Below are 12,083 nucleotides of genomic sequence, written 5' to 3' on the forward strand. Positions count from 1 at the left end.
TATTCTTCCTCCAGCGACTGAATGGGTTGATTCATCTGAATGGGCTGCGGATCGAGCAATTTTTAAGAGGGAACTGCTAAAGGAGCTTTCAAAGACAAAATAAGTGTACGGGTAGAAAAGCAAACAAGACTCCTTTAAATACAAAGCTGGAGAAAGAAATTGGAGGCTCTGCTGTGCCACGCGAGCTTATGGCAGCCACTGCAGACCTGGGGTATTTCTGAGAAGCTCCATTTTGTTCACTGCCACAAGAGCTGTGAAAAAATGTACCCTGACTTCCTCTTTCCTCATAGGAAGGACAATATTCCCAGCAACTGACGTGTTAGAAAGGGTGCAAGAATAAATAATAAATAAACTACTTGCATACAAATAAGTTGCCTGAAAGAACAGTTATGTCTAAAAATTTCTATACAGTGACCAAACTGCTAAAAGATGACAGATCTGCTAACAAAAATAAGAGGTTTCGCAGTAAAAAAACAGCCACAATTTCAGGGGACTAGAGTATAATAATTATGGTAAACAATTTTTTTTTTTTTTTTTTTCCCCAAATCTATGGGCAATGCAGGAAATTGAAACCAATGAGCCCTGCAGTTATGCCCAGCAAAGAGGTTGAAATGGTAAAACCAAAATAGCATCAAGCCTGGAAAAAGATGACATAAAAAATAAGAAAATGTTCTGCAAAGGACCCGTGTCCCTAGTATATTCAAGTTCTTTGAACACGTCAGTAAATTAGCGTATAAAAAAACCCAAACAAACCTTGGATACTGTAGTTTAGACTTCCAAACCGACAAGATCCCAAACAAAAAACATGCACTAGAAAGTAACCATGGGCCAAGCGAAGGTACCACCATAGAAAGGGAAAGAACCAAAAAAAAGAATAAAATGCACAATTTTCATTACCCAAACAATAATGCGTTGCATCTCATTTCATGCCAGTATTTGTTTCCAATATTCCATTTACCAGTGGCACCATCAACACGGCTCTAATGGAATGAGCAGTTTGCCTACACCAGCCCACAAAGCAGTTCCTCTCCCTTCCTCTGCTCACATATAACCAGGCCCATGGGAAGATGGATGCAGCGACCTGCAGGTAGGACACAGTACAGCCATTCCATTCCCATGCAGGTCAAGACACTTTCAGTAGCCTCTCAAAGCTGCATTAGCACTAAACTCCTAAATCTCCTTCAATTTGTTTAATGGCATGCGATGGAAAAACAGGGAAAACAGCAGTCAGAGAGTCTTGTTAAATAAGATACAACCTGACCTGCAGGTGAATTAGGCTCAGCCATGTGACTATAACTTAATCAGTAGAAACAGGATTTCAAATTCCCGCCTGTTGTATAAGCATTTTTATTTTATTTTTAAGGCTGACCCAAATAAAGTCTTATTTTTCATCTTACGAGTTGTGGTGAAAAGCAAAGGCAAATAGCTGTGGGGCTTATTTTAGCATGTATTTTTATAATTGCATTAAAAGTAATAATATGTAGACAACCCTAAAGATCCCAGAGAAAAATCAAAAGCAAACACAATAAGGTACATAAAACATTTTGCACTAAATTATAAATCTAGGCTTAGATTTCTAATCAGTTTAGTGGTAATCGCCACATTGTTAACTTCCAAAGCCAGCTCTTGCAAACACTCGCTCGTGTGTAGCCTCCAGAGGATCTCAGCCTTATATGCTGCAAGGAACTGAAGCACAACTCCTTCAGGCAAACAGAAGTACTTCACTCTGAGGCTGATGCCAAAGAAATTCCAGCATATATGTCCATAAAAGAGGAGTTAAGATCTCCCCGAGCAGCCAACCAATACAACTGCCGCTTACTTACTTATTATTCATTACTTGTACTGCGATAGAGCCCAAGGACTCCAATCATATGCCAGACCGCGTTCTGCTAGATGCTGTACAAACACATAAGAAAGAGTCTTTAGCCTGAGGAGTTCACAATCTGATGGTTAGTAAAATCACTCAGCCAGAGACACCGCTGTATAATCTTCCTTGACCATAAACTCACCTTTTATCTCACTCTAACAGTGCTACCCATGTAACAACTAAAATAAGGGACTTCTGGATTGCAATTTGGAAAAATAAAATCAAGAGAAAATTAAAGCCTTGCTACATCACCCATAAACACAAACGTGTACCTGTAAGCACAAAATAAGTACCACCTCAAAAGCACTCTTCCTTGCAAAATCCTATTCTCTGGCTGTCCTTGGGCTACTCGCTTTTTTGAAATGCAAATAAATTAGCATCAATCAGCATGATAAAGAGCAGGAGACAGTAGGATTTACTCAGGCCTCTAATTCTTGGTGACATTCCTAAAGAACAATATATCAGATGGCTATAATTCTTAAGACTCTGTTCACATTAAATCATTCAACAATCACATTTCTGCAATGTTAGTGTATTACTAGTAACGCAGACCCATGAGCACACTAAATTCACTTCAGTACACCCACCTGTTAGACCTACCCACCACTATCTAAGTGCATTTATTTGAACTGTTTTGAAAAAACTTTTCTCACCAGGTAACTCATCTCTTCAGTTTAAAAAAATTGTTTTCATCCCTCAAACAGAACCCTTTTTATCTCTACATTGAAGACTTTATTCCACTGTTTTTTCCAAAAAAGCAGATTTAGAAGAAAAAAAAAAAAAACACAACAAAACAACAACAACAAAAAACCCAAAAAAAACCAAAATCAGCCACATTTCCTAAAGTTTTGATCTGTTTTGAAATGAATCTCCATAGCTGCCAGTCGACAAAGAGGAAAAGAAGGTTACCCATGGCAAATATTCAAAAAAAGTGTGTGCGCACTGCAGTATTCAAAGGACACAGAGCTTGAGGTCTCCCCTCAACCAAAGCTGAGACAGAAGCGTTCAGATTTTTCTCTTTCAGGAACTGCCAAATCCCTGGTTCTTTATTTTTCCATGTGGGGTGTATTGCACATATGATACAGTCCAGTTTTTTCCCTCCTCTCTCTCCACTTTCCTTAGCATTTCTGTTCATTTTCTGGTCTCCATTTCCTCCAGCCTCACTTTCCCATATTCATTTTCCCTTTCCTTCCCATCTTTCAGAATACTTTGCCTTTGGTTCTCTTTACTTTTTATAACCACAGAGTTCTCTCTTCACTGTCCTTACCCACATTGTCAAACTCTTCTCTCCTTTTATACCCATGTTTTTACCTGGTCAACCTGGCACAGGAGCCCTGGGAGATCCAAGCATCTTCCAAAGGGAAGAGATGACAGTGTTTTGGTGGCTGATCTGCTGACCAAACAAGCTTGAGAGTGTCACTCTCCAGACACGAGCTGACTATGCTTGAAGTGCTGGCTTCCCATTTCCACAGCAGGACAGTTTCCCCTTGCACTGGTCAGCCTCCTGCAAAGCTGAAATCTGCATCTTTTAAGGTTGTATAGACTGAAAAACCTCAAATATTTTCTGTGGGATAGAGCCCTAACTAAGGGCTCTATTCACCTGAAATGTGATGCCATGGGCTTCCACAACCCAGCATGTAGGCAGACTGCAATTGATAAATGTCTGTTTATCACGACTGCAGAAGTCAGCTCTGCTTTTCCGATCTCTTTCTCCCCCCCAGATTAGGAAGGTAAAGGTCACATTTTAAAAAAACAGGCCTTTGAAGCAAACTTTTTTAAGTGCTAGCAACTAAACTCTGTGTGAAAATATCCCATCCTTTTCCATAAAATCAGGCTGCACTAAATCAACATACTTCTCTTTAAAGAGCTGGTACATTACTGACAATGGCTTAAGAACTATTTAGTTACATTGATAGACTCAGGGTAAAAAAAAACCCTCTCTGCTACTGAGAAAGGAAGCCCCAAAATACAGAACTGCAAATTCCAACATGGGAATGCATTCAGATCATATTCCAGCCAAAATTCTTACACTAATTAGAGACTGATTTTTACAAGGCTTCAAATCCTCTGTGCGTCAGGGCTAGGTTACAGAACTACTAGTTTTATCGCTCTTACTCTTTAGACAAAGATTCATTTTCTGCTCAAATCACTATGAAGACTCTGTTGCACTCCAGCCACTACTACACCCTTCAAAGACACAGTCATACTCTCTTTTAAAGAAACACACAAGTCCTCACCAATACCCTTTTTCATCCCAGCAGAGACAGCACTTTGGAGTGGCACAGAGGCAAAGCCGTCCTCAGCCTAGGGGCATAGAGCAGAACTTGTACTTTCCCCACTCCACACCTAACAGGAGGATCTGGCTTATTTTCACCATCTACGCTGCACCTTTTACTAACACAAAGTGTGTTTCTTCTTAAAATTTAAAACATGCTCACAGATTTCCTTTATTCTCCACTAATTCCAAAATCCTGAAGGGTAAAAATCCTACTGTTAGACAAATTTTTAGTTTCTTAAGAGCGTATCTGCACAGTTAAAATGTCATCCTAATCTGCCATCACTCTTTGTTCCACTGCATCTCTCCTGACTTTACAGGCAAGGAATACACAGCCAATAACTCTATCCTCCTGACTACGCCTTGGGCTCTGGCAAAGAGCAGCTGAAAAGAAAGACGTTTTACATATTTATGATTAAAAGATAACCGATAACCAGGATCCAGATGTTGGTCTCTGCTGGCCAGCGCACAGTGCAATTATTATTCCATTTATAGAAAGAGATGTTGTCCTGCCTTTTCCAGCCAACCAAAAGGTCTTCCATAAAATGCTCAAATACTCTGAAGAGAGGCATTCAAAACAAGGAACGAAAAGGGAACGAATCATATTTGCTCCACAATTATTGCATTATATAAATTTAACGTGGCCTCAATCCTACAGTGTCATCCATTCCCACAAGCTCCTAGGCTCACGCTGTCGGGGTGAGCTTGGATTTCCCCCTGCAGCTCGGCACCAGCTCCCACACGGGTGCCTACGGGCAGCACTGCAGCACCCAAGTGAAAAGCAAAGTGTGGGCTAGAAAAGGGGCGAGATCAGCCTTCACACCCACAGCCCAGGGCTGCTTCTAGTGAGGTCAATGGGAACAGGCACGGATTGTTTAAGCCAAATGAAGTCTGATAGTGTTAATAAAGCTCTTCTCTCTCTGAGCTTGATCTTAGGAAACCTTCTGAATTTGTTTAAAAAAACAAATAGTATTCTAATTCCCTGCGTTCCTGGCAAAGAACAATGCAGCCAAAGCGCAGAGTTTCTTTGGGGGCTTTTTTGGTTGGTGAGACTTTGGGCTGGGGGAAAGGGATGGAATAAAAATAAGTAAGGCTGAAAGGCAGGAGGTTTTCAAAATACTGAATGTATAAAAATGGCAGTTACCAAGCTGAGGAATAGCCCACAGCTTCAACAAACATATTAAGACAATTTTAACAGTTTGACATCTGGCATCGGACTATAATATTTTAATGACTTATCTTAATAAATTGTCAGCTTAATAAATCCAGTCGCCATTTATACCAGTAAGCGACACGTTTTGGCAAAAAGCATCCACAATTCCATAAAGGAAAAACAGGTTAGAAAGGTTAGAAATACTTGGAAAAGATGTGACAATCACTACAAATGAAAGTCTCTGAAATGTGTAATTTCACCCTGAGTGCTCAGATTCTGCATGCCAATATGTTATTAATTTATTTTTTTTTTAGCTGTGGACAGGAAAATGTATAAACTCTTAATCCATTATATACAGCCATTTCCTGTGAGTATTTCTAAACAATGGAAAAACAGAACTTACTTAAGTTTAAAAATAACTGTCTACCAACATTTCAGCTTACTTTTAAAATATGCTTCTTGCAGCTTTAGAATCACTATGCATGTAGTAGTCACTTGTTTACTAATTGTAATAAAAAATAATAAAGATTAAGTTATGTGTTTCCTATTAACATCACATGTTTATAATTATACTGTGCATGTCATTCTCAAGCATTAGTGGAACTTGACACAAATGTGATTTCTTCCAACTCTTTTGAATTTTCTCCCTTTTCCATGAACAGCTTCTTATTTCCTGAAATGTACAATATGCAGTAATTTCTGCCTTGATTAAATAATCTGATTTTAATTTTCTCCTCCCATTGTAAATGCTGCTTGTTCCCATATAACTTCAACATCATTTTTTATGATAGAAAAATATTTACAGTCAGACAATTAAAGCAAACAAACAAAACTAATAAAGACAGCTACTCATCAAGAAGTTGTTCCCCTCAAAGCATTTCTTTCTTCCACAAAGCCTCAAATCAGATTTGATTCTTAAGGACAGCACAGATCCACCAAACTCCAGATAATTATCAAGTTCCTGGTCCCAAGCTATTACAGATTTTAAGAGGAAACATTTCCAGGGTTTCAGCATGGCCCAAATACATATTTGTAATGGTACCAAACTTAGAAACAATGGCACTATTTTGGCTGAAGATTTCACACACAACCAAACACAAACACACATTACCCCTGAGGCAGACCCCTGAGTGACAAATTAAAGTCAGTGCTTTAAGTCTGATGAAATAACAATAAAACAAAAACCCAGAGCTTGCTAGTGTACTGTGTCAGGAAACATTTACAGCAAGTGACTGTACAAACCCCACCACAAAATAAATTCCTACAAAATTACGTCTGCTTTGGCTTCAGTTAATTTAATGCAATTTCAGTTGAACCTTACTGGTTTCAGCTTTGTAAGCTCTATCAGCCTTTCACACGGGGCCGGAAACTAGGTTGACTTGGATGAACTGCACAGGAGCAATACTGGGGAAACACTGGCTGCCAACCCATCACTTCCATTGTCTCAGTGTGCTTCCCACGTGCATACTGCATGAGCAAAATTCTCATAGTTCAGAGAAAACCCTAAATCACGCAGTATGTACTACACAGAAAGATTAGATGATGAAAAGCAAGGATGTCACCCTTCCATTGTTTCAATTTTAAAAGACTAAAAGGAGTAGAAAGCTCAAAAGGACAAAAACCATTGCCCACACCACAGTTCTCTAACAGAGCAGAAGCTTCTGGTACTGCAAAAATATCTCAGAAATTACAGTTTAAGAAATAAAGCTTGCTCATTAACTCATTTCCTAAAGGCAGTGTCTTCTGAATATCTCCCTCTTCCCTTTTTTACTAATACCGCATTATATAACTACTTTATTACTGGTCTTATTTAAGACTTAGAAAGCAAAGTTCTGGACAGCAATGTAGGCACTACTAGCTCGTTTAATGGCAAACTGTTCCAAGAATAGTAATTTCATTTCAACTGTTTTGCAAATTCACTGCTTTGTTATTGTCTGCATTTGAAGAATTAAAATTTTAGAACTATTTTTCACTTTCACAATATTCATATGGGTAAGATTATGTAATATCCCTTATTTTAAAAATCTGGATTATTTTTTCTAAGTCGGAAAACTCATCCAGATACCCAAGCCATCCAGATTATTATTTTCATGGCGTACTACTGAATAGCTCTAAAGTCTCCACAATAAACAGAATGGTTAAAAACATCAGAAGGAAAATTTTAATAATTTAAAAGTAGGCGCCATAAGTAGCACTACTATTAAAAATTACAGTTCCATTGTCTACACAAGACTCTAAGGTAGTTTAAAGAATATCACAAACTACTATAAATCTCACAGCTTTGTATATTAAGATGCTGCATTGCCATTCTCAAAAATGTTCTGTTAATATTAAAGAGAGGGAAATAAATAGTCTGGGATTTTGTTACAAAGCACCAGCAAATCCTACATTACATACACAACTGGATAGCTGCAATGTTTATAGAAAGCCAGTCATTTAAACCTCCACTGAAAGTTCTTAAATCTTTGTTGCTGACAAGACATTCAACTGGTCCAATTTTTGCTAAAACACTGCCTGAGTTTGTGTAGAAATATTTATGATTATACAACATGCAACAAAGAGGTTGGGGGTAATTATAGAAACACCCAGAAAATTAATTCAGAAATGGTCTTCTCAGCCAGGTAGCATTGGCTTCTGTTTCTGATTTCATACTCCTTAAAGAAACATTCCTTTTTCCAAAGGAAAAACAACACTGGGTTTAAGGATATACCTCAAACACAGAGAAATGAAAAAACTCAGTTGTCCCAGGGTTCCACTGAATTGCAAAAAGTTCAGTAATTCGTACTCTCCCAAGGACTTATGTCTCTTTTTATCTTTAAATGTAGTCGTTGCTGCACAGATTAAAATTACCTTTAGCCCTCTATCGCTTATCTGCGGAGACAGCTACTGTTCCTCAGGAGTAGCTTCTCTTTTACTGAAAAACGTAAGTAGCAGCTTTGTTACAACGCTAGCCACCTCCTTGGTGGCCCAGAGCACGTTCAACCCCCCTCGGGCTTCGCCTGTGCTCTCGGACAGGCTCACTCCCGAAACCTACGCCAAGGTATCCGCGGCGTTTGCTCCCAGGAGGAAGGCTCCGAGCGCCGCACAGCACACGGACGAAGCCATCACCATACTTTCCAACCCGGAGGTACCTGTAACAGCCGTAGGGGCGGCAGGGGAGGCTGCCCACAGCACGCCCAGCCCGCCTCCCCAGGCGCTCCCTCCCTCACCCCGCAGCCTGCGGTTCCTCCCTTCCTCCTCCCTCCCCTGACCCACTCCTGCTGCGGGTTTTCTGAAGGTTATCTGAACAAAAGGAACATAAGTCTAGAGACTTTTTTCCAAAACAATCGGTATCTTTAAACTGCAAATTATCTGCAACACAGCTTATAGGCATGAAGACTGACATGCTGTTATTTAAGATCCCTTTTTCAATAAGATGCATTAGCAAACAAATGTATACTCATATAAGGAAATGATGATCGTTCCTATTTTAGACATAAACCCAGTATTTCATCAAAAATAGTTTCATTTAAACCTTACTAACGCTGAATGACTGTGGAAAAAAAATTATTTTATATTTAAGCCTAAGAGATTTACATCCTTATAAAACTATTTTGCTTTAAAATTGTTTTGCTTTAAATCTCAGGCCTGGCATAGAATAGATTTCTACTCTGCTTGGTTAGAAAAAGTATCAGCTTACCATTTCTTCTTCTGGGTATAATAATTTCAACACAAAATTTGGTTGATGTTAAGACCAAGGCTTGAATGACTTTAAGATAAGGGACACATTTCACAGCCTCGTATAATCTTTTTTTCCTATGAGTTAGCTTTTTTCTTAAACTGGTTTCTTATTAAGCAACACACTCTGACATTTTGCATCTCTTCTTTGTGCACATAAGAACTTGACCAAACTGGATACACTTACAAATAGCTTTATTTTTCTCAGTGACGTTTCTTTAAAGTGATATTTTTTCACGGCATGCTCTTAAGAAGCAAGCTTATTATCTAGAAAATATGCCATATTTGCAAACTCTTTTGCTCCACTTGCTTTATGGAAAGGAAAAGAACCCTATTTTCCACAAACGGCTGTGGTTTTCATGTCACTGAAGGGCACATAGCTTGGCTGTACACCCTACCCACTGAGTCATCAGACTCTGGACTTGGCTGCAGAATGCCATTTTTCGTTAGATACACATGTGATTGACACAGACCAACAATCTTGGGTAGACGGCTCATGCTAATCAGCCACATACACAAACAAGAGCACTCAACCCACACAAGTTTATCCAGTTTGCATGGGCCAGAAAATAGCTTTTCATGTCCAGAATGTTGATTTTTAGGACTACTAACTATTCCTTCTTTCTTTTTTTCCAAATGGCTCAAGAGCCATGTTTATGTCCCTGACTAGAAACACCAAGGAAGCTTTCATTTAACAAAACCATCTTCTTTTAATACCTAGACTCTACCACCATTTGATCAAGGACAGTTTGCTCTCCAGGGCAGCTAAGACACCAGCTACCTTCTTCCACTCTGCTGCAGATTACTCTAATTCTGACAGAAAAGCAGAAAGTCTATTATATCTCATTAGCACTGTGTACATGCCTAACGTTACCAAAGGCTGTACAGCAAAATTTTTGAAATTTATTGTTGTTCATTTCCTTAACTTCTCTGTATTTGAAGAATAGTAAAAGCATCAAAGTGTCAGCTGAAACGTTAGTACTGCATCAAAAGGAAGCACCAAGGTATTCATTCAGAGCATGTGTACACTGATATGGATCATCAAAAGTGGCATTTTTCTGCTGTTTTATCCAGAAAATTTTGCCTCCTAAATCAGCATTGGGTACTCATGTTTTAATATAGTAAGTGAAAAAAAATTAGGTGATCTTGAATAGAAGAGATACATATCGCCATGCACATTAAAAAGTAAAATTATTTTTCAATACAGTTAAGTTGTGGGAGCCTGCAGAGCTTCTCCAGAAGTATTTTATAATGATTTAGGATGTGGGTAAGAGGTATCCACCCTTGCAGCTACTGAAAAATCTTTCAAATAGCGTTCGTTTTCCAAGGGAAAAGTATCAGTAAATTGAGTGTCATGAAGGGACAGTTTGCACAGAAGCACGAAGCAGTCTGAGCCAGGAAGTTTCACTGAACTCTCAGCTTTAGTTAAACTATGCCAGAAATATATGGGAATAAACAAACAGATTAGGAAAAGAAGGCAGAAGAAAGTAATAATCTTCACTGTGAGGAATGGGGCAAATGTAAACTGAAAGGGGCTCTGTGTGTAACAAACAGGCGCTATAAAAGGAAGACTGTTCAGTGCTAAATCTGTTTTGTGTAGGCTTCTTAAGGAAAAAAAAAAAATTATCACACTAGCCATCCAAAAACTTCACACCTGGCACATGAACACATTAGGTCCAAGGAAGAGAAAAAAACAAAACCCCTAAACCTCCCCCAGAGCTTGAAAACCAGGGCCTTCTGAGTTGATAACTTTGCGGGAAAAACGAGCAATGCTAGAAAGATCACAGCAAATGCCGTTCCTGTGCCAGAACCTCAGCAATGGCCATGCCGAGTCTCCAGAACTCAACCTTTGCCATGGGGTAAGAGATTGCTGTGGTAGCACAGTCGCCTGCTTTCACAGCTTGAGCCCAGGAATGACAAGGGCCCCGCAGAGGGGGAAACCTCAAACTGGCAGTGTCTAATTTGGTTTTGTTTATGTTCCTGTATTCCCTATTGATCTGCATAGGGCTTAGAATCAACAGCAAAGACCAGCAACATCCCCAGTACAAACTGCAGAGGCAAAATAATCTCAGAATGATGCTTCCTGCTCCAAATCAGAAGAGACAGCCAGATCCAGCGGCCAACAGTTGGGAAGTGGCCCCAAAGTCTGCTCAGCACAAGGCTCCTCACACAGAGCAGTGTCTGTTTCAATTTATCTCAGTGCTGCAAGCTGGGCTTTCTGTTGGACATGGTAGTATTTGCAATAAAGTGGAACGAGCAGTGTCCATGGAGGTAGGACATAAACTCCCTGACAAAGTGAAACAGGTTCTCAGTAGAACAAATGTCATGGGGAGGAGAAAGAGCAGAAGAAAAACAAGGCTGGAAATAATCCTTTGGGAACAGTTTAACCCTCAAGTGACTACACCAGAATCTCTAATTAACAGATATGCTGACTCCAAAACAAGACATAGGTGTCTATCCTCTAATGAGGAGAGAGGCCGAATAGTTTGGACACTCCACATGATAAATACTCGACAGTTGCCAAAACATGCCCCACTGGAGAAGCCTTCACAAGCTTCTCGGGAGACTACAAAGTGCACAACATCTGCATAGTAAGACAGTCCTGCTCTCACCACAAACCAACATCTCTTTTCTTCCCCCACACATCTCAACCTCTTAACTGCTCTCCATGAATTACAATACAGAAGGCATAGCACATCCAGCTGTTAGAAAATCCCCTTTGCATTTGGTTAAAGGGAAAACAAATCGGTTAAGAAAGACAAACCAAAAGATACTGCTTGCTGATTTTCCCTAAGATACTCATGGGACTACCCCACATCCGTGACCAGGCAGCATGTTCACCAAAAGATGCACTATGTTTTGGAAGTTCTTTCCTTTCCAAACAAGGCCACCGCAGATTTCAATGCTGTCAGCATAATTTGCAGGATACAGGTGTTGGTTATTCTTTAAAAAAAGAGCCCCTCATACCCAGGGCACCCCCTCTATGTTTCAGCCTACAGAGAAACCAGACTAAGAAATCTTTCTACTGGTATGGACCACATTGCCTTTATGGAGCCCCTGGAAGGCTGTAT

At 39.6% G+C, this 12,083-nt stretch overlaps 1 protein-coding gene across 4 annotated transcripts in view; it reads right to left on the minus strand.

Annotated features, from left to right (window-relative positions):
- Positions 1–12,083, minus strand: part of PDE8A (phosphodiesterase 8A) — a 129,821-nt gene that overhangs the window by 93,436 nt on the left and 24,302 nt on the right. The window contains exon 1 of one of the 4 annotated variants that reach the window (XM_075045172.1): positions 8,146–8,209. The exons of the other annotated variants lie outside the window; for them this stretch is intronic. The gene's annotated coding sequence lies outside the window, so the exon portion shown is untranslated. Of the gene's footprint in view, positions 1–8,145; positions 8,210–12,083 lie in introns of those variants that run through there. 4 annotated transcript variants of the gene reach the window in all.

This window comes from Buteo buteo, chromosome 13 (genome assembly GCF_964188355.1).
Source record: "Buteo buteo chromosome 13, bButBut1.hap1.1, whole genome shotgun sequence".
Taxonomy (NCBI): domain Eukaryota; kingdom Metazoa; phylum Chordata; class Aves; order Accipitriformes; family Accipitridae; genus Buteo; species Buteo buteo.